The sequence below is a fragment of the Lepisosteus oculatus genome, chromosome 6, assembly GCF_040954835.1.
Source record: "Lepisosteus oculatus isolate fLepOcu1 chromosome 6, fLepOcu1.hap2, whole genome shotgun sequence".
Taxonomy (NCBI): Eukaryota; Metazoa; Chordata; class Actinopteri; order Semionotiformes; family Lepisosteidae; genus Lepisosteus; species Lepisosteus oculatus.
Window position 1 is genome coordinate 55716969 of NC_090701.1, and position 21087 is coordinate 55738055.

Genomic DNA, 21087 nt, shown 5'->3' on the forward strand with positions numbered 1-21087 from the left:
AGAATACGTCAGTCCTCTGTTTACTATCTTACACAAGTATATACAGTACAACTCCAGCTTTATAACCACATTATTTTCAGGTTAGTTCATAATGCCTTTATGAGTTATTCTTCTGATCTCATTAACATTATGCACCTGTTGTTATTTATTATAATTTCTAAGGAGAAGAATTTCAGGACTAAATATCACATGATATCCTATTTGCACTTCAATCAAATTGTATACTGGTATTGGCCTAACTGTAACAAATGTATGTTCTTCTTAATTTGACTTTTTGAGCTCAACACATACCGTACTGTATACCCAAAGTCCAGGACAGTACAGATAAAAAAAAAGAATAACCTGCTCTCTCCACCACCAACCTATGACCCAGAACTGGATTTTATTCACACAGACATTTAAAGAATCTCAAAGGAAATCTGAAACATTTTTACACGTAAATTAATCAGGACAGCAAAACTAGATCTTGTATGATAGTTCCCCATACATTCTGATTTTATACACATCTTCATTTTCACCTAAAGAGAAGAACTCTATCAGATTTGAAAAACCATTTGTTCAGTAAAAAAATGACCCTTCTGTATATCAGCTAAAAACGGAGCTATGACAATGTAATTTGCAGTTTTAAAAATTTGGTAAAACACCTTTGGTTCAGTTAGCCAATAGCATGTTGAATTATTTTTCTGTTAAAATAAACTGGTTCATCTACAACATACAAATATCCATACTTTATAAAATAAAACAATAAAATATAATAAAACAATAAATGTGCAATTTCATACTAATAAAACCCAAGAAAGATGTGAATCATCTTTCCAAAGGCAATAACCACACTGCTGTCAAACTTCATCTTAAAACAAATCCATAATCTTCGACCTTCACAGCTCACTGAATATTTAAGTATGCTATCTCCCAGCTAAAAAGCTCAGACCTGGAACTTTTCAGTAAGAATTCACACTGTGGAGCTGTTTGCTAATGACGTACAGCATAAAAAAAATCAAATGACACAAGCATTCACATTTTTTTCTGCTTGTATTTAAGGGGAAAGATGCACATTTTAATATAAAGTAACGTACAGAAATATTGTAAGATGCAAGGTCTTGGATTTAAATAAAAAATAAAAATGTAAACGATTTGATTTGATCTGAGACAAACAAGATTAAATGTTTGTGTACAAATCTGTTGATGATTTGCAATCCAACACTGAACAAAATCAAAAACATCAGAAGCTAAAATTTAAATACCGATCAGTCACTTTATTGTCATGACATGCTAAAAATCCAAAAACAAATTAAATGTGAAAAGTATCAACATCATGTTTGTGATATTTGAATTATTTTTCCTGTTTCAGTAAGGCAAAGCAATTGTTTTAGTAACTATTTACGCAGCTTTAACCTATAGTATGTGTAAATTTCTACATGAATCTTAATCAGTTCACAGTGAAAAAAAATAATCCGTATGTGACTGGACAGTGATATCATTTAAAAAAATCCTTCCTAGTGAGGGTTACTGTTTTTAAAACAACAAACGTAAATATACTATATGATGCACTGCATGATATTTGACAAACACCACAGTCTACAGTACGTCTATTACTTAATGCAACATAAAAATGACATGTACAGTACAGTACTATTCTGGTTTCCTCTCAGTTGACAGACTAGATCTAGCTTGGCTGGTGCCTCTAAATTCGCCCATGTGGGTTGTCATGGTAAGAAGACACACCCAGAGTGCATCGCGTCCTGTGTCCCATGTGTGATGGGTCAGGTTCCACAGTCCTATACAACGCTGTATTGCACTAAGCGCTCGTGGAAGAAGGGTGGATGTAAAATCTGTTTGGAATTAACTAAAATGCATTTTTAGAATCAACACGATGTACTTAGAGATGCCCCGCAATTATCTTGCCCAGTCTCTCTAATTGTCCGTAACCTCTAAACATGCCAGCTTAAGATAAATGTGACATCTCAAAGGTGGCTGCTAATGTCTTGATGAGAGGGCACATCAGGGCAAATGAAAGACAGCTCGTAAAATATATTAAAATATATAAATTATATTTTTCTTGTTATAAAAGTAATAACCTCCTGTATATGTTAAAGGTTAAGGTAGTTCTCTAAAGCATAACCATTAAGCACACATATGACTATGTGAAGTCTAAATTGATCCTCTGGTGAAAAAAAGATATTGTCGAGAGGTTAAATGTTGTTCTTAATGTCTAAACATGCACACAGAGACACAGATACAAAAACTACATGATCTGGAAGCTTAAAAACCTAAAAAAAAACTCATCCGAAGGCTGAAATAGTCAAAAACAAACCTACGCCCTCCATCCTTAACAGTTAAGAAACGAGCAAGTGTAAAAAATTGCCCATGTCATGAAATATTTAGCAAATTTTAAACACACCTCTCACAACAAAATGGTAATGAAAGTTGTTCAAACGTCTAACTGCCAAACCTAACCCACACTCTTACCAGAGATGTGTCACCATGACAACTACATTCAAATCAATGGCGACAAAGATATTACAGAATATTGTATCAAAGCAATTGCTTGGGATCCTATTTGCAAAGAGTCCAATCAATCAGTTACTTTGAATAGAAGCAAACAGTTGATATGTGAAATGTTTTAACAATTATAGAGTATATACTACACTTTGGAAGTAAAATAAACTCTACAGATTTCCCTACATTCTTTAAAAGATGACAAAAAATATTATCTTAAACTCATCCAAACCATTAAAAAAAGACCTAGGGAGAACGTGAAGTGATACGTCTTGATTTATTATTTCTTCTAAAACTCATTTAATGTGAGTGTAAAAATATGGTTATTTTTTTCCTTTGTTTTTTAAGAACCCCTCAGAATTTTTTTTATCCCCAGCATCACTACAGTACTTTATCATCGTACTTACAACAAAATTATGTCCTACATATTTGTGTATACAGTATGTACAAATATGCAGTGCAAAATTGTACATATTACATTTTTTGTATTATACGATAGATATAGAAAATATTTCTCCTATGAGTACCATGCCTTTGCATTCTCTCATCCCAACACATAGTAAATTTCACTATGTAGTAAATCTGAAATGATGTTTTCATGATAAGCTCAATTAGACTCAGATTAAACTGACTTGCTGTATGTGGTGGCATCTCAAGGTCCTACCCATCAGTGTATATCAGAATATACACATTTTTATAAGTGATTAAGAATGATCATAAGTCTAAGTGTTATTGATTAGTCTGCAACTACTGACAGTCATCCTCTTCTCACCCTGCAACGTCTTGTTCTTTCGTAGTCCATTATGCTCAACTGCTATCAAAGAGGGCACGGAGCTCAGCACTGCTGCCTCGCAGCGCTGGGACACCGTGTTCACCCTGGGGTGCTGTCTGTGTGGAGTTTGCGTGTTCCCCCTGTTCCAGGGGGTTTCCTCCGGGTGCTCTGGTTTCCTTCCACAGCCCAAAAACATACTGGTAGGTGAACTGGCTTCTGGGAAAGCTGGCTCTCGTGCGAGTGTGTGTCTGTGTGTGTGCCCTGCGATGGACTGGTGTCCTGTCCCAGGTGTACCCTGCCTTGCACCTGTTGCTTTCTGGGGTAGGCTCTGGCTCCCCCGCGACCCTGTATTGGAAGACGCGGGGAATGGATGCTAAGAAAAGATACTACAATAAATATATATATAAAATATAAAGGAGAACTGATGTCAAAATGTAAAACCTAACCTCCGTATTTTCCCCACTTTGTGTAGCACGCTGCCGGACCTTCTGTTACGCTCTCCATAATTTACTCTGGCACCCAGTTTCAGATTTGTCCAAAACACGGAGGGGAGCAGCTCCTGGAGCCGCTCAGTAAAACGGCTGTCGCCAGCATCTCTGTCGCCCTTCTCTCTGATCTTATCCTCTGCCACTTCATATCCGGCCATCTCGAACGCCGAGGAATCTGACAGCGAGCCTGTAAGACTGCCCTTACTGAGCTTTGCTACGGCTCCACAAGTGTAACAGAATAAAGGACAGGCTAATGCTGTACAGAAAGCAACCAGCACCTTTCATTATGACAGAACCTTTTTTCTGGAAATGTATTGATATTTTACAAACCAGAAAAGTGACATGTGTCATAGGAGTCCTTCCCGACAGACTGTCAAAACAAGTTTCACTGCCTTTTTGTTTGGATTCCTTTTGGAATTAACACATCATTCTGTTAAAGGCATCTTATCACATAACCAGTGAGCATGTCATCAAAATAATGCAGTGTCAAGAGAACGATGGTGTGACTTTGGCGAACCGACGATCTTGTGTCTGAATGACAGGCACATCTGGATAGTCACCATAAATGTGAGAAATCATTCATTAGGATAATGCTGTGTACATCTGTATTACTATTTAGTTATCTCCCATTCGTTAAGATACCTGACAAAAAAGGCCCAAATATATTCACTTTAAAGCCCTACAGCAGTTCCACAAAGAAAAGTTTTAAGTATATGAATCTTTTTTTACTTTTTCCAAAAAAAAAACATCAGTACCTGTAGGAATAAAAATACAGAATTTACCTCAAATTACCTTCAGAACTGAAAGCTGCCATCATCCATGTTCTATACAATAGAAGTGTATCAGCTCTTCTATAAGATAAACATCTGATTATCAGCCGGACGAAATCAGAGAACCTGTTCATTTCATTTTCCAGTCGGCCAGATAATTCAGTTGAGAACAAACTCACTCACAGTGACGGCCAAGAGATCCCTGTATGCCCCAGGGCATCAGCTGAAGCAATCTGAGCCAAGTACCTTGTCTGAGGGTAGAACACCAGTGCTTCACCTGGGATTCGAACCCACGACCCCAACCACCACTCCACACTGCTGCCTCTACTATTCGCCACAGTAAAACTGCGTGTCTGTGTTTGTGCCTGTCCAGGGGGTACCCCGTCTCGTGTCTTGTCTTGTGTCCACCCAGTAACTCTGAAATGGAAAGAAGCGGCTAGAAAAAGGATGAATGGAAGAACAGTATAATGAAACCGCATAGTGACGTACTATAGCTAACCGTTGGATACATTACATTATATTCATTCATCCATCTAGCAGCTGGTAACAATTTAGAAAAAGTCCAAATAATAATGATCCATCCAACAAGTTAAGACAACAAATGCACTTAACAAAAATAAATCTGTTGCTTAACAAACCGGATTCGTTAAGAGCATCATTCCTTTTGAATTTTGAATATCGCCTCCACAGTAATTATGAACTTTGCTTCTATTTTAGCAATAGGAAACTGAGACACAATTTGGACTGAGTGACTTAAAAGACAGGGTCAATAGTTTTTCATGTACGCTTAAACGTATAAAAAACATTGAAACATAATGCAAAAATGATCTGAACCTCTTAACAGTTAATACTGAGACAAATGTGTGTTTATACAGTCCTGTGTATTTATACTGTATATGTTTACAGATTACCACCCACTCACTATCAGAAAGCCACCTGCCCCAGCCCAAGGATCCAGCCAACACAGGACCTACCCTTGAGAACATGGGGCAAATTTGAACGAATCTGCGAGCACAAGCAGAGCATAAAAAAACACACAGAAGGTGTCCTAGGCTGGACTCGAACCTAGGACCCAGGCAAATTTCGGAACAAATGAATAGGAGGGGGAGAAAACTAATTTGATAAAGTTAAACAAATGACCAATTACCGATTAGTTACATTCATGTGGAACGAAAAGCATATTCATTTAAGGACAACTACTATTGAACTGAACGACAACTGAATTATCAATATATACTTTAAGTGCAATACAAATAAGCTATGCTTTATTCCCACAGCTATTAACCTGCTTCATTTGGACAACTGACTGTACTGTATATTTTACGTGTTATTTAACTTATTCTTTTCATCTTGTACGTGTCTCACACACTGATGACCCATTTTTTTTCTAAATTGTGAAGATCACTTAAGTTGTTAACTTATTTTCCTCATCTTATGCCTGTGATTTCTATTCTGTAAACAGGTTCATGTGTTAAATGTAGTGTATATTGTGCTACAGTATGTCTTGTACTGTACCTGCCTGCCATGCAAATTTCCCATCTGGAAAAATAAAGGAAGTACAGTAAGTACAGCAGCCCTCTCTGTATCCCTCATGGTATAAACAGCTGTTCTTAAAATCAGATAAGGGCAATAATATACAGTAACTCCACCATAACAATGCATTTCCTATGCTCAGAAAATAAGTTCTGTCTTGTCCAGGGACAAGGTATAGACTCTGCTACTGTTATTTAAATGTAACACAGTAATTAGGCAATAACATACTTCACTGCACTTAGAGGTGTTTTTGTTTTTAGTCCAGTGTATCTCTTCCCATTCCTTTTGTTTACAAAGAAAACATTCTTTACAACACCACTGCCAGGATAAAAACGAAAAAGAAAGATTAAGACATATGCTGTAATAGTGGTAAGTAAAGGACATCTACCACACTGTTTACACAGATCTTTTTTTGTTGTCCCTACAAATGACGCAGTGTCTGACAAAAGCATTTAACCAAACTAGCTTGGAAAACTCAAGGTTTCCATGAGTACAGTGCATGCAACCCTGTCTCCGTGTCAGACTATTTTACATTTCAGCATATATCCAAAATGATATGGAAACAGCCTGATGACATCAAAGCTATGGGTAACAGAACAATTTACCCCTGCAGGCTTTTAAAGATGAATGACACACGGGCTATTCTGCAGGGAATTATCTCAAAAGAACTACTAAAACCTGAAAAACAAAGGACTTTCACAGCCACTGATGCTGTATAAAGACTCACCAGAGGAACTGCCTGAAGAAAAAAAAGTGACAGGTGAGGCAGTTTTCGAACCTACTGTAACACCAACGAGAAACTAGGGCATTGTGCTAGCAATACTGCACAAAATGTTTTCCATGAAGTTAATGAGGTGAGGACAAAACTCACAGTGAGCCTGTTCCACAATTATGGCATGAGAAACAATAAAGATGCAAACATAATTTGAGAATCTAGAAAAAAAGTCATGCCTACTGTACATTTCAGTTACACGAGGGTATAAATGTATGGTTTTGAATCACCGTAAAATTTTCAGACTCTAAAAGTATGATAAATGTTTTATAATGTTAAGGTTCTTCCAATGAAAACTACGCTTACTGTATTAGTTCAGGTGGGTAGCCGCGTCAGCATGCGTAGGCTGCAAAGGAACAAGTAATAGGTTTATTTCAGGCTGAAAAGAAAAGAAAGAAAACACAATGCACCTAAAGAAGGCTACACGGCCGAAACGTTGTGTTTTCTTTCTTCTGTGTTTCAGCATGGAATAAACCTATTACTTGTTCCATTACCCTTACAGTATGCTTTAACTGTTAAAAATTTTAGGCCTTGCCAGGATCAAAGGGTGTCAACATTTATAAAGACAGGTGCCAACCACCTATTCCATGTCCATTCTTACAGTATGTAATAATATATAAACAGAATTTACAGTATGTTTTTCATGGCATACACTAATTGACAGCACTAGAAGCATGCAAATACCAGATACTGATGCATCAGTGAGTAATTACATACACGTGTAAATTCAGCTAATAATAATACAACAAAGTACACAGCTGTTAAAAAATCCTAAAGATCAGACTTTATCTAAAAAAATGCATTCAATTTAATTCCATAACAGGAAAAAACAAACACTACCATCCCTCTGCAATTCACACCAATCACCTTCTTTTCAAGTAGTTTAATTAAATGTACCTGATCTCACACAAACCCTGGAAGAATCCGGCCCACTTGGGCATAACAGTAAAGCCAGAGATTAATCAAACGGCTAAGGAAAGGGGGTTGGATCTCCATCCCGGCAATTCATTTTCCACATCGGACAGCGATCTCAGCTGTTACACACGCAGAAGGGGTTTCATGCGGATATTAACAATGTAAACACAACTTTAAGGTACATTCTTTGAGGTTTCGCCCCACTGTAATAAAAAAAGCCAGCAAGCTTACATTTCATCACTGAGGGCTATCGACTCAGCAAAGTACAGTACATTTCATGATCATACAGCAAATGTTTTTACCGAAAGGCACCACTTCAGAAAACTACTACACTGTATATTAAATAAGACTCCCTGTGGACACAGCATGCGTCTACTTCTCATTATTCAATCCTTTCGCCAAAGAACTGTTTTTTTACTCTTATACCTCCCACTTTAATTCTATATTAATTTTCCAAAGCTCATGATAAATTCATGGGCCAGATGTAGTTTTAAGAAATATTCAGGGACAACAGTCCACAAAATTAAAAATCTTCCTCTGCAAGACGGACAAGTATACATGTGTTGTTTCTATCAGATTTAAAGCTCAATGCTGCAATAGCAGTAATAAATCACCAATCATGGGAACATTTTATGTAGTTTTATCACAAAAATATGTATAATATTAAGAAGATTAAAGACAGCAATAAATAAATAACTACACAACCAAGGGACATAGTTTCAGTTTTCTAGGTTTCATGGCTGAACCCGAATCCAATTTTTCAAGAGGCTGTGTTCATTTCACAATTTACTTAAACATGAAACATATTACATTTGATTAAATTACAAAAGGAACTTAGAAAAATATTGATTAATGTAAATAGTTTTCTACCTTTGTTGGTGCAATTGTAATTGTATTCACCATGCACAGTAAATTTCCAACACAAAAGTCAGTATTTATGTTTTTTAGGACATTAACTAATTGACAGCATTTTTTTTTATTTTATAATCCCATAGGAAATTTTGTATTCCTATAAAATGCATAAAATGTATAAACACAAATAATTTAAGGACTAAAAGGACTTTTTATACCACATAGAATAGTATACCTTGAATATTTCTAAATTCATACTGTCCATGTATGTACCGAATAGATACTTGTTTTCATACTGCATATACAGTACTGTATGTACTTCAAATTGCCTTGGATAAGGGCATCTGCTAAGAAACCAATAGGATATTTATAATCTGTGACTCCTCAGCAGGTTATCCTACAAAATTGCTACCCAGAGTAGAGCATACTGACATAGACAGTTGTGAAACCCTGTCTTAATAACATCACTTTTATAATTTAAGTACACTATAAATAGACAATTGGCCTTTTAAAAGTGACTTATCAGGAGGTAAAAGTTTAAATATTTTATGTTAATTTTTCTACATTCAAAACAATTACCATAACATGTACCAGGGGTTTACTAAAGAGTGACAAAAAGCCATTTAAAAGACCACCAAAGTGTAAAGTTTTAAAAACAGACATGCATGTAGTTAGCTCAGAAAAGCACATGGTAATAAAAGCACCAATAGTAGAAATGACCTCCTGTGGCCACCACATTTAGTGGTTGGCATGGTAGTACAGTGGTTACTTTTACTTTATCACTTTATTGGCCATATACCATATCTTGCATTAGGAATTTGTCTTTTCGCATACCCCAGCTTGCTCTCCATGAGACACACAGACAGGGAGAGAAGCTGGGGGTCAGAGCGCAGGGTCAGCCATTGTACAGCGCCCCTGGAGCAGCTGGGGTGAAGGGCCTGGCTCAGGGGCCCAACAGAGTAGGATTCCTCTGCTGGCTGCGGGATTTGAACTGGCAACCTCCCAGCCACAGGCGCAGATCCTCAGTCACAGAGCCACCGCTCCGCCCCAATGGTTAACATTGCTGCCTTGGAGCGGTGAGGCACTGGGTTCAATTCCTGAGGTGCTACAGTATCCGCATGGAACTTGTATGCTCCCATCTTGTTTGCGTGAGTTTCCTCCTACAGTACTCTGAGGTTAACTGGCCTCAGGGAAGTTGGACCCTGGTGTGAGTGTGTGCACGTTTGTGTCTGTGTGTGGTCCCTGTGACGGACTAGTGTCCTATCCAGAGAGCGTTCTGCTTGCTGAGTTAGGCTCTGGCTCCCCTGCAACTCCGGATTCGATACAGTGGTTAGAAAATGGATGGATGTTTTTGGTATGGTAATCGATGGTTTGGATGTTGATTCAGATACCCCAGGTGCAAAGTGATGGTGTTTTTCATGATCTCAGTTTATCATTTTACATTTTATTAGTATATCATCTTGTGACTCAAGTCACAAAAACTATATCTGGCCAAGCAGGTGCTGAGAAACGGGTCAAAACCTTTATTTTCGCTAGACTGAACTGCTGTACTGTAAACGTCCGCTTCCTTGCAGGTCTTACAGCACTCTCAACAGGCTTCATGTTCAAACCTCAGATGCTAGAATCCTAATAAGATTTAAGCACAACATTAAACTAATATTCTAAACCTTAAATAAAATGATCACGGTATGAGGGTAGTAATGCAACGTTCAGGAACACCACACATGATCTGCCAATACCCACCTGTAACCACGTGTCTGGATCGACACATTAAACAGGTCTGCTGCTGCCTTCAGCAAACCACCAAACAAATGTGCATCCACAATCGGGGCACATGCATCAGCTTCCTAACCTACAGGGCAGCTATATCACATGCTGGACCCTACCCACCACTTTACCCAGGATATGTCACCCCTATCACACCGTTCTTTAACACTTCTGCAAGGCAAGGCGCATGTACATATACATGTGGACAGTAACACTCACTGTGCATGTAAACAGAGTATGAACAGATGAACTGGGAAATCCTGAAACACCCCATTCGGAGAGCAGGTCGTTACAGCTATCAGTATACAGCCCGACTCCACGCATTAAGAGGCTGCCGCATGGGAACAAGTCACCATTTAAGCACAACGGCATACCGCGGGATCATCCAACTACTGGAGAAGAATCGATTCGAAAAAGATACGAGTCAATAAAACCCACGAGATGTTTAGGCTGCAAACTCTACTACGCTCAGTGGCAGTGAGCAGCAGGAGCTTGAGCAGGGCAGGGCTTATTTCTGAACATTTCTTACACATCTGGGGGCTGCTGCTCTAGCAGCTGAGGCTGCAAGGACAGTGATGGTGTCTGAGGCTGAACTGCTCATTTGACGCAGACCGGAATGGAATTCTAGCTCTGTTCATTTACAGTAAATGGACCAGATACACTTTCTGGAATTCAGAAAGTCTGTTCGCAGACGGTTTTCTGATTAATCACGAGAGGCGACACCTAACTGCCTAAATTCCTTTTTAAATGGGAAAATTCCTCTTAACCGCCAGATGACACCCCCCACACACAAGCTGCCCAAACCTCTTACCATCCTGCAATTCATGCGAGTGAATGTAATAGTGTAAAACAGTTTCAGTTTCAATTATAATATCATGCATCAAAGTAATAAAAACCAATTTCCAAGCCAGTTTTGTTCTGATACCTCTGTTTCTGGCAAACAGCCTTACTGAGGAAGCCAAGCAATGTTTCCTTTTATTCTATTGCTATACAATAGAGATATCTTACTTCACAGACATGGACAAAGAGCTACTGTATGCCTTCATGCCTTCAAACAAAAGTTTTAAATAAGTAAAAAATTACACACTAACAAATTATCGATGTTTACTATTAGTGATTTTTACTATTTTTAGTTTATTAGTGGATTTTTCAGTCTTAATAATGTGTAATGTACTATACCTTACATTCAGCAACATTCACTGCATATAATGGCACATAACTAGTGCGTGCACAGATCAATATTTTTTGTCATTTCGTTTTTATTGTTTGGGTGAGAGGCAGCATGGTGGCACAGTGGTTGTGGGTTCAATTCGAGACCCGGGGTGCTACAGTATCTGCAATACTGAATACACGGTAGTATTTTCTCTAACCGGTGGCTCCGGTTTCCTCCCACAGTCCAAAAACAGAGTAGGATATTTGGATTCATTATCAAGCATTTGCTAATGAAAGGAAGAAGTGCCATTAGAAGAAACAAACACCTTTCTCAATTAGGCATTATTGCTACAGTGGGGAATCTTGGACTTTCTGCATGTCCTAGAAAAGTTTCGGCGACATCACTTCCTCACATGACCTTTCCGAGACGACGAATCTGGAATGGTGGATGAAACCCCCACTGGACAGCACCTCCCTTAGACAAAACCCCCCATGGGAGAAAACCCAGGCCCACGGGACAAATCCCCCTCCAACAGAAGAATAAAGCCCAACTATAACAACTCACGTCAAGCTGAACTGAAATGGAGACCAAAGTGCTCAGTATGAGTTAGCGCTGGTGAGAGGTAGTAAGAATCAGAATCAGAAACTTTTTATCCGCCAAGTACAAGATACACAAGGGATTTTCTCTCGGCGCAGGTGTCAGCGAGAGCTCCTGTTCTGAGCAGTTCAGCCTTATCTCCTTACTTTTGTATTTATGCTTTTATTGTTCTGCATGTCTATAATTTAGTGGGATGGGCTTCTGTGCAGGGGGTGGTGACAGAGGAGCTATTCCACACTTACAAATCTATGCGAGCAAAACAATGATTACAAATGTGACAAACGTGACAGAAATAAAATAAATACTGCTTTCGTTTTGTGGATCCTCATATCACACTATTAGACTTAATGTACACAGTACACACCCAACCCAGAGCTACAGCTCCAAAGATAAATCCATTCTGTATACACAACTGTAAAACACCCAGTCTTAAAGCTTATTTCCTAAACTATTTAAGCAGTAAATAAACCCTGTTATAAAATAAAAAATGTTTTTTTTTCCATATTTAGCCATCTCTGTACAAAGGGGTCATTTAAAACTCAAAATGTAATGAACACTAGATGAGAAAAACAGTGATATCAGACTTATTCTTTTAAAACACGCAAGGATTACCAACTTGACTTGGCTAGATCACATTTAACTTTTTATACACGTCATTACCTGAACTGTTTAAAACACATTAGTGTCGATGATTTCCTCTCTTTACATTCATGTACTGTACATGAGAGGGTGTTTGAGGGCATCAAACTTCTATTAGAGAGACACGAATCTCCAATTACAGCAATTAACACGTATCAAAATTTAAAGCAATATTTTTTCAGTAGTGTATGAAGCAGATTCCATAAACATTTAATTTATGTTGGATCACATGTATAAAATGTCATCAAAATGAACAGTAACAATTGTGAGAGTTGTTTCTCCTTTACATATTTATATAAAGCAGACTATTCTTTCCCAATGTTTTTTCAAAGGGAAAATATTTGCTTTCTAGTACATTGAAATATTTACTTTTTTGGTGGCCAAACAAAAATTAAAACATCTATACTCCAACCTTCTGTAGAGCGAAGAATTGGTTAAAATATGAAAAAAGGTCACACTCCCGCACACTAAAATATGCTAAACTCTCATTTTATTCTGGGACACCAACGGCAGCATGTCAGTCAGAGATCTTCAACAAAGCACTAAATACACACATTCAAATCAATGTTTAAATTAATTACAATACACCAACTAATAATATGCCTAATTAACAACTAAATGGTAACTGAAAACACTATTACTCATTTGTCAGCACATAGCAAAAAAATATCATTCATTCTTCACTTATGTACAAATAAAGTACATAAGATAACCACAAAGAAACAATGTATTTCATCACAATTAGTGTATTGCAAATATATTCATAGTAGATCATCACTGTTATAAGGAACTTATTATAGAAGCTAAAAATGTGAATGCATCACATCCTCATTTAAAACTTCATTAGTCTATTTGTATAATGTAGGGCATACAGGTTTCATATGAAATGAAGCCACAACAGCTGCCCTCTCTATCAAATGGACTTGATTTCCACAGCTGTGCCCGAATGTCATGACTGAGGATGATCAAAACAATGTTTAACCTAATATCACATAAAAAATGTAATTTACTTTGTGATTTTATTTTATTTTTATAACTACAGATTAAACATTAATTTTCAGAGTCAAAATAACCGTTTAAAACATGAATTCACAAGTATTTAATGCAAGTCCATAAACGTAAAAGTATTTATGGAACTGACATCTTTTTCTCTAACTAGAGGTTTTGACTGATGCCACATGTTCACTTCGATGACCCCTGTTTCTAACTGGCTGCATGTGTACTTGGGAAAGGTTTCGATCACTTTTTGCTTTGATTCATTTTTGAGCATAATGTCCACAGCACGCAAAGTCACAAAAGCATCAACCAAAAATACTGGAAAAAGACATTCAAAACATCTTGCCTGCTCTTTTGTCTTGACCAACAGTATAACCTAAAACCCATCAATTTAAAATGTTTTAATAAACATAGACAGTATTTAAAGAGCTGGAGAAAAACTGGAATGTGGAAAACACTTAAAACCGACAGAAAGTATAAATTCCCCTAAGCTACAGTTTAGTTGTAGGAGAGTGGAGAGGATGCTGACAGAAAGTATTTTTTCTTCTCATTTTCATTTGAAGACCAGGAACCTTAGACTGAAAGGGTATACCAGGATTGCGAAGCTATTCAATTTGATGCCCTGTATTTCTGGGATGGCAGCCTGCCCCATATTGTCAAAAACCCCATTCAAAATATTCTTTTGCGCCACTACACAGACTGAAATGAAACTTGCCAGATTTCATCAACAACTTCACTTTTTCCAAGTGTGAGCACGAAAGGTTCAACAGGAACAATGGGTCATAAGCTGTTTTGAAAAATGTGACTGATCAAACTAATTTCTCCTGCTCAAAAACAGTTTGGACTTTTTGCTCTCACAAGCCATACTGCCTCTATCTTGAGAACATTTGCACTGACTGAATGGAGACATGAACCGCACAAGCTGCTGCAATAATTTACCAACCCACAAAGGGTCATATACGCTTGGTAAAACAAGTCAAACTGCTCCTGATAAAAGCCTGCTAGACCAATTAACTTCAAACTTGGTAGGTTTAATTGCAGTGATAATATAATGTAGTTAACATATGGTGATATGGAGTTGCTGTCTAATCAAAATGGCTGATAAACTGTACGTTCATCTTCAAAAACTGTTTTAAAAGGAATTTATGAAACGATTTTATGCCATCTCCAAATTTGTTTGAAATGATTCTAAAGACAATGCAATTTTATAAATTGGGATGGCTGACAAATTGTTCTCTTGTTGACATGCATCCCATAACACAAACACAAAGTGAAAAGCCAACTTCTTTCAAGCTTCCTCATCATTAGTCCCATCACATTGTAATTATCACATGGCGAATTACGGTTCCTGCTTAAACTTTCTTATTGCAATTTTGTTTCCAAATTTCGAAATACTGTTGACTCACATCTCACAGGTTTCAGCAAAGCTTTTTATGCCTAAACCAGTTGTCAAACTGCTTAGCAACATACAGTATGGCCCATACCATTGACTGCTCTTCTGCTGGACCAATTAACTTCAAATTTGGCAGATATCACTGCAGAGATGGCAATCCGCAAAACAGAATTCATGTGTATACCAGAATTGAATTCATTCATCCCCAAGTGAGGCAATCTAAGTGGATGGCTGACTGACTGCCATTTGTCTCTTAGATGTAAGTTTCCAAACAAACTTCATCTCTTTCCCCACTTAGCTCCAACATTGGTAAACATCATTTTTGTGGCAATACAATTTAAATGGTGTGCACACATGTATGCCCACACTGCCAAAAAATGCGCTTTGTTTTGGCGTTGATAAACTGTGTGGCAAATATCTTATGAAATATTTTAAACCCCAGTTAAATCAAAACTCCGATCTCTCTGCCAATCACAAATGATCAATTCATTGCATGATAACAGGTTTCCATGAGACAGAAGCAAGAAACCTTTGACAAACTGGAAGACGTCACCGAGTACGGGCTTTATTTAGTTGCTAGGTTTATGTTTTGACTGAATTTAGGCCTTGGGCAAAAGTTCTGTGTAGGTTATAGAATGACAGATGTGCTGCTCCAGTCTTTCTTCGAAACTGACTGCCACCAACTTGAGAATCTAGGAATCCATTGAATCCAATGAACAGAGCTGAACATTTCAAAAATAACTGACAAAAGAATAGCGATTGCTTGGTGCCTTTCATTCATCGCTAAACAAAAAAAGAGATCCAGAAGCTTCAGCTTTTTTCTGGTCACTAAATTCTGTTTATATAATCAAAATGAGAACATTCATATTTTAAAAATGCATTATGATAAAGATACACTTCACAGGAAAAGGTAAAGGTTTATTCCATGCCGTAAGGAAAAGAGACACAACGTTTCAGCTGTGGGGCCTTCTTCAGGCGTCAAACACACCACACCTGAAGAAGGCTCCACAGCCGAAACATTGTGTCTCTTTTCCTTACAGCATGGAATAAACCTTTACTTGTTCCTTTGTAGCCCACACATGCTGACGCAGCTACCTACTTGAACATCTTTAACATACAGTACACTTCAGATCATGCATCACTGCGAGATACACTGTATGTAGCATCAATTTGAAGGACTGACTTTAAGCATCACACTAATTCACCTTGTTATTAAGAGAGCTCATGGGTACTGGTGATGAGACAATATTAAACCTTGTGAAAATCAAGACAGAAAAACACAGAAAGGAACTAACATTCCCTGCTTATTCAGAGATTCTTCTTTTCCATTGTATATTGGAAGCTACTGTAGACTAAGTCAGTGCTATAAACCTTATAAGTCTTGAGAAGAGAAGACTTCAAGGGGACCAGATTCACAAATTTATCATCTTAAAACACGCTAAGTTTAACCCCACAGACTTCAGAATAAGGAATGAAACATGAGGCAGAAAACACAAGCAAGAATTATGTGGACACTGATTTCAAACTGAGAATAAGATATCTTCTTTACAGAAAGGGCTCTCAGAATATGGAACAAGCTATGCTGCCATGTAATCTCTATTGGAATTTTAGATTACGGAATTGATGATAATATTAAATTAATAGAGGATAATCAACATGGATTTAGAAAGCACACATCATGCTTAACTAACATGTGAGAATTGAACAAGCAACAGCAATAGTGGATATAAATTTAACAAGCTATAATGAGACTTTCTTAATTCTCCTGAGAACTGGTTAATGGATAGAAAAAAAGAATACAGATAAGGGGTGAATGCTCAGATTGGAGAGGATGTGTTTAGTGCAGTACTGCTCTTCTTAACTTACAGAAATTTACTTGATTCTGGTATGCTTATTAAATTATTCTGCTATAATATGTGATCTTGTTTAAGAGGTCTATAAACACTGCAGAATATGAATAAAAGACTGAAAAAATTAAGAAAAATCCAAGACTGTGGTAAGAAATGGTAAATGAGGAAGAAAACTTTATTTTCTAAAGGTGGTAAGGAAGAAATAAAAAAGCAAAACAAAAAATGTCAGGAATTCAGCACCTGTAAGTACTGTATATATCTCATGTTATTTTAAAATTACACAATGCACAAGTAAGACCTCACTGAGAATATTGTTCACAGATTTGGTGGACAAACTGCAAAAAGAGATATTGCGGCTCTGGAATAGACTTACGCAACTGAATCTTTTGAGCCATAAACTTAGAAGGCTGTGAAAAAACCAGATACTGTACATGGCTGGCTAGAATGTTTTTTTGTCAATACAAAGCTGCCTTCACTATAACAATTATAATAATCAGCCGTTGGCTTTGGATGTCTTATGGAATTCCTCAGGCTAAGTGTGTAATCTTAATTATCATGCACAGTTCTATCCAGACATAAAGTGAAATCAAGTGAAAGAAATTGTTACTCGATCACTTTTGAATCTTTTACTCTGTATTTCAATTCTCTACCATATAATATTACTTTAAAAATCATGCAGTTCGAGGAAGGCAAAAACATAACATCGAATACAGAAAACTAAGACTAGAACAGCATACTGCATCCTTACTATACAAACTGACACACTACATGACAGAGTCACACACAAGGCCACAGTGATCTTGACTGAGGCACACTTTATACAATCACCTGAAACCAAGCTTCAGTATGTGGGAAAAATCAAAGTCATCAAACCTTAACACTGAATTGGAGTTTTTTTAAAAATCATTTCAGCAAACACATTTAAAGAACAGCCTTAGAGTTTTTGAAGGCTTACAATTCCACAAACATCACTCACACAGTCATCCGAAACTTAGTCTGTGTACTGTACAGTATATCATTTACAAATAACTACCTTTTGCATTTTATCAAAAAAAAATAATGTTAGTCAGATGTAGGACTACTGTGATATTTCTTTAGGTGATATGGAACTCCCCACTGTATCAACTGAGAAATGAAAAGAGTGTTCTTGTACTCATGCACTAACTCCAGTGTACCCTGTATTCCTGCTTTTGTTCTTTTTGTCCTCTGTTAGGGTACTTCCAGATTCGTGAATTAGGCCTATACTGTATACAGAGCTTATGTCATTCGGACATTGTGCAGTAACAGCACAATCAAATGCTTCCCACTTTGATGCCGAAATAACCAGGACATTTTTAATTAGTACAAGGGTAGCACGTATCAGCATAAACTTTTAAGCAACAAAGCTTTTTAACTCTTAACTTTTAACTCTTCATTTATCTTGTCTTAGACACATCGACAAGAAATTGTGGAAAAAAAGGACAATGATTAGAAAACCTTCACAACATGAAACTCTCTGAAAGCCTTAACAACGCAAATGATAAAACATCTGTGACAATTTCCTGTTTAAAAAAAAATTACTGTATCTTAAAATTTCTTGATGATTTCTTGATGTCTTGAATACTAACATACAGTACATCTCTCATTCTGAAGTACATATACAAGGAAATGCCAGACAAACCAAGCATCATTAAAACAAAAGCAGCCTATTGTATCTCGTAAATGACCTGCAGTTCAGTTTGTAACGAAGGCAGACTGATATGAAAGTTTACATTAAGGTCAACTTTAGTCCACAAGTGTGTGCCACATTCTCTGTCAATATGGAGGAAGTAACACCTTGAAACCAGAATCTAACTTTTGTTCCAAGAATAATGTATTGATGTTGATTCTGATAGGATGGATTTGGTAAGAACCCCATCATTTAGAGTTGCAGAGAGTGTAATCTGATATGAAAACAGGCTAACGTCAATATCTGCGTAAACTGATCCAGGGTACACTTAAATATTTAGGCAAACGTTTCTCGAGAACTTTACTTTGAGGTTCTTATTTGCAATAAAGACCAAGAAAAGTAGACTGTATGTAAAAAAAAAGAATTACAATGATCCTTGCTTTTATACGATTAACAAGAAGCTGTAGCAACTTGTCACAAAGCTCAATGGTAAGCTCTAACAGATGCATATTCCTACTAAGTTTGCAAAAACAGACATTTCCTGTCAAAAGTTATAATCTAGTGCAATTGAATTTTGATGGAAAAGAAAATCGAGTGCCACATGCTTTGCTTGTCCACAAAAGTAAGCTTTAATCTGCAATAAATTTAGAACAAGTCTAGCAAAAAAAATGTATTATTAAGTGCCAAAAAATACTATGGCAACCTCTGCGTATCACTTATAATCTAACTGCTAACTCGCTAAAAATGAATCAGATGTTTTGAAACAGAATGTAAAACTTTTATGAACATATAGAGTGGAATTTTGATGTCCACTCATGACAGCATGAGTCATAGTTTTAGGTAAAATCATTTTAGCTCATTAATTCTGGGATCAAAACACAAAATAAAAAAGCACACCATTATGGCATTCCAATTTGACTTACCCTAATGTTGAAGGTGTCTATTCTTTTTACTGTGCTCTTAATATAGAGGAACACTTTTCGTTATGCTTTGAATACACACACTGCTAAAAGAAAGGGTCTCCAGTTTTACACAGAATTAGGCTACAACAGCTTTAAGTGCTAATCAGTCTGGGATCTCAAGTACAAATAAAAAGAAAAGTTCTGTTTTGTTGCTAACACGGGTCATGAGCACAAGTACTTTTATGGGGACTTCAGAGTTGAATTTTTCACCTCATAACTAAAAGTAAAATGGAAATTGTTCTAAATGTATATTTGTTTCAGGGAATTATGGAGTATAGTATGTTGATATTACCTGTGTTCCATAGTTTCACAAAAGTAGACAATAATGACACTTTGCCCCCAATATTATTAAAGCGAATGTTTTGCAAACACACTTGTAAGATCAACAAAATGCATACGAGCCGTCAAATTTTGAAATTATTATATCGCTTTTTGTGTCAGCAAGAAAAACTACAATGATTTCTTTTTTAAAAGAATTTAATGGTGACTTCCTAGCAAATCCCAGTTTCGTCACAATTATTTACACTAAACTACAACTTGCAGAAATAAACTGACTGCAATTTAGCATCATTGCACAGGACAACAACAAAAAAGATGCGGGTAGCAATTTGATCATGGCTAAGGGGAAAAAAACTTCACTAGGAATAAGTAATTTCACATCAAATGCGTAGAGACGGAAAACTGCTTTTCGGTACATTTTCGAAAGCAGTGTTTTTAAACGCCAAAAGAAAAAGAAAAAACAACATTTACAATCAAAATGGCGGAGGTATTTAAAGCAAACAAGAAACAAATTATAATAAAACTGCAAGAGGAAACTGACCCACCAAGTGGGTGAACAAGCACCAAAAATGCTGGATGAACTGCCGAGGTCAAGTCATTATACAAGATACAACAATATAAAACACAATTTCACACATTTTGGTGTTAAAAAGCTGTCACCCAGGGGAGAGCAATGACAGACTTTCAGGAAGAGTTGCACTCTATCAAAATTTTTCAGAATGACAAAATAGAAAGGAAACATTTCCGAGAGCAAAAAAAAAATAATAGTTTCACTTTAGACTCCTGGTTACAATTTACGTTGAAAGATCTGTAAACCCATTGAGTGCTATAAAAAAAATGAAAATTATTCATGGCTTTTGATAAGTGAAGAAGCACCAGGAGGAGAAAAAAGCACCTTATAATATGTTGGGCTAACAAGAAACATAGATTATCTCAAAACGGATTTCAACGCCGTAGGAAAACACTCTTTTAGATCTCCTCTGAGCTATGTCGGATTCGCCTCCCGTGAATATAGCCGCTTTGTTCAAGTGTTTACTTTCTCCCCCTTACAAATATAATGCACTATCCCTGCTGTTGTATGTAATGTTATTAATTTCTTACCCACACAGCAGTCAGTGTGCCCCTCAACGTTGTGACAGCAGAAGCCAGGGTGTCATAATAGATTGTGCGCATGCTCAGTCTTACACAGCCCTCTGTCGGAA

General features: G+C 37.0%; 1 protein-coding gene across 2 annotated transcripts in view; it reads right to left on the reverse strand.

The window, feature by feature from the left end:
- LOC102684409 (L3MBTL histone methyl-lysine binding protein 4) overlaps positions 1-21084 on the reverse strand; it is a 142901-nt gene extending 121817 nt beyond the window's left edge. For both annotated transcript variants that reach the window (XM_069191600.1, XM_069191601.1), the window contains exon 1: positions 20987-21084. The gene's annotated coding sequence lies outside the window, so the exon portion shown is untranslated. The remainder of the gene's footprint in view (positions 1-20986) is intronic.
- Between the last annotated feature and the right edge of the window lie 3 nt (positions 21085-21087).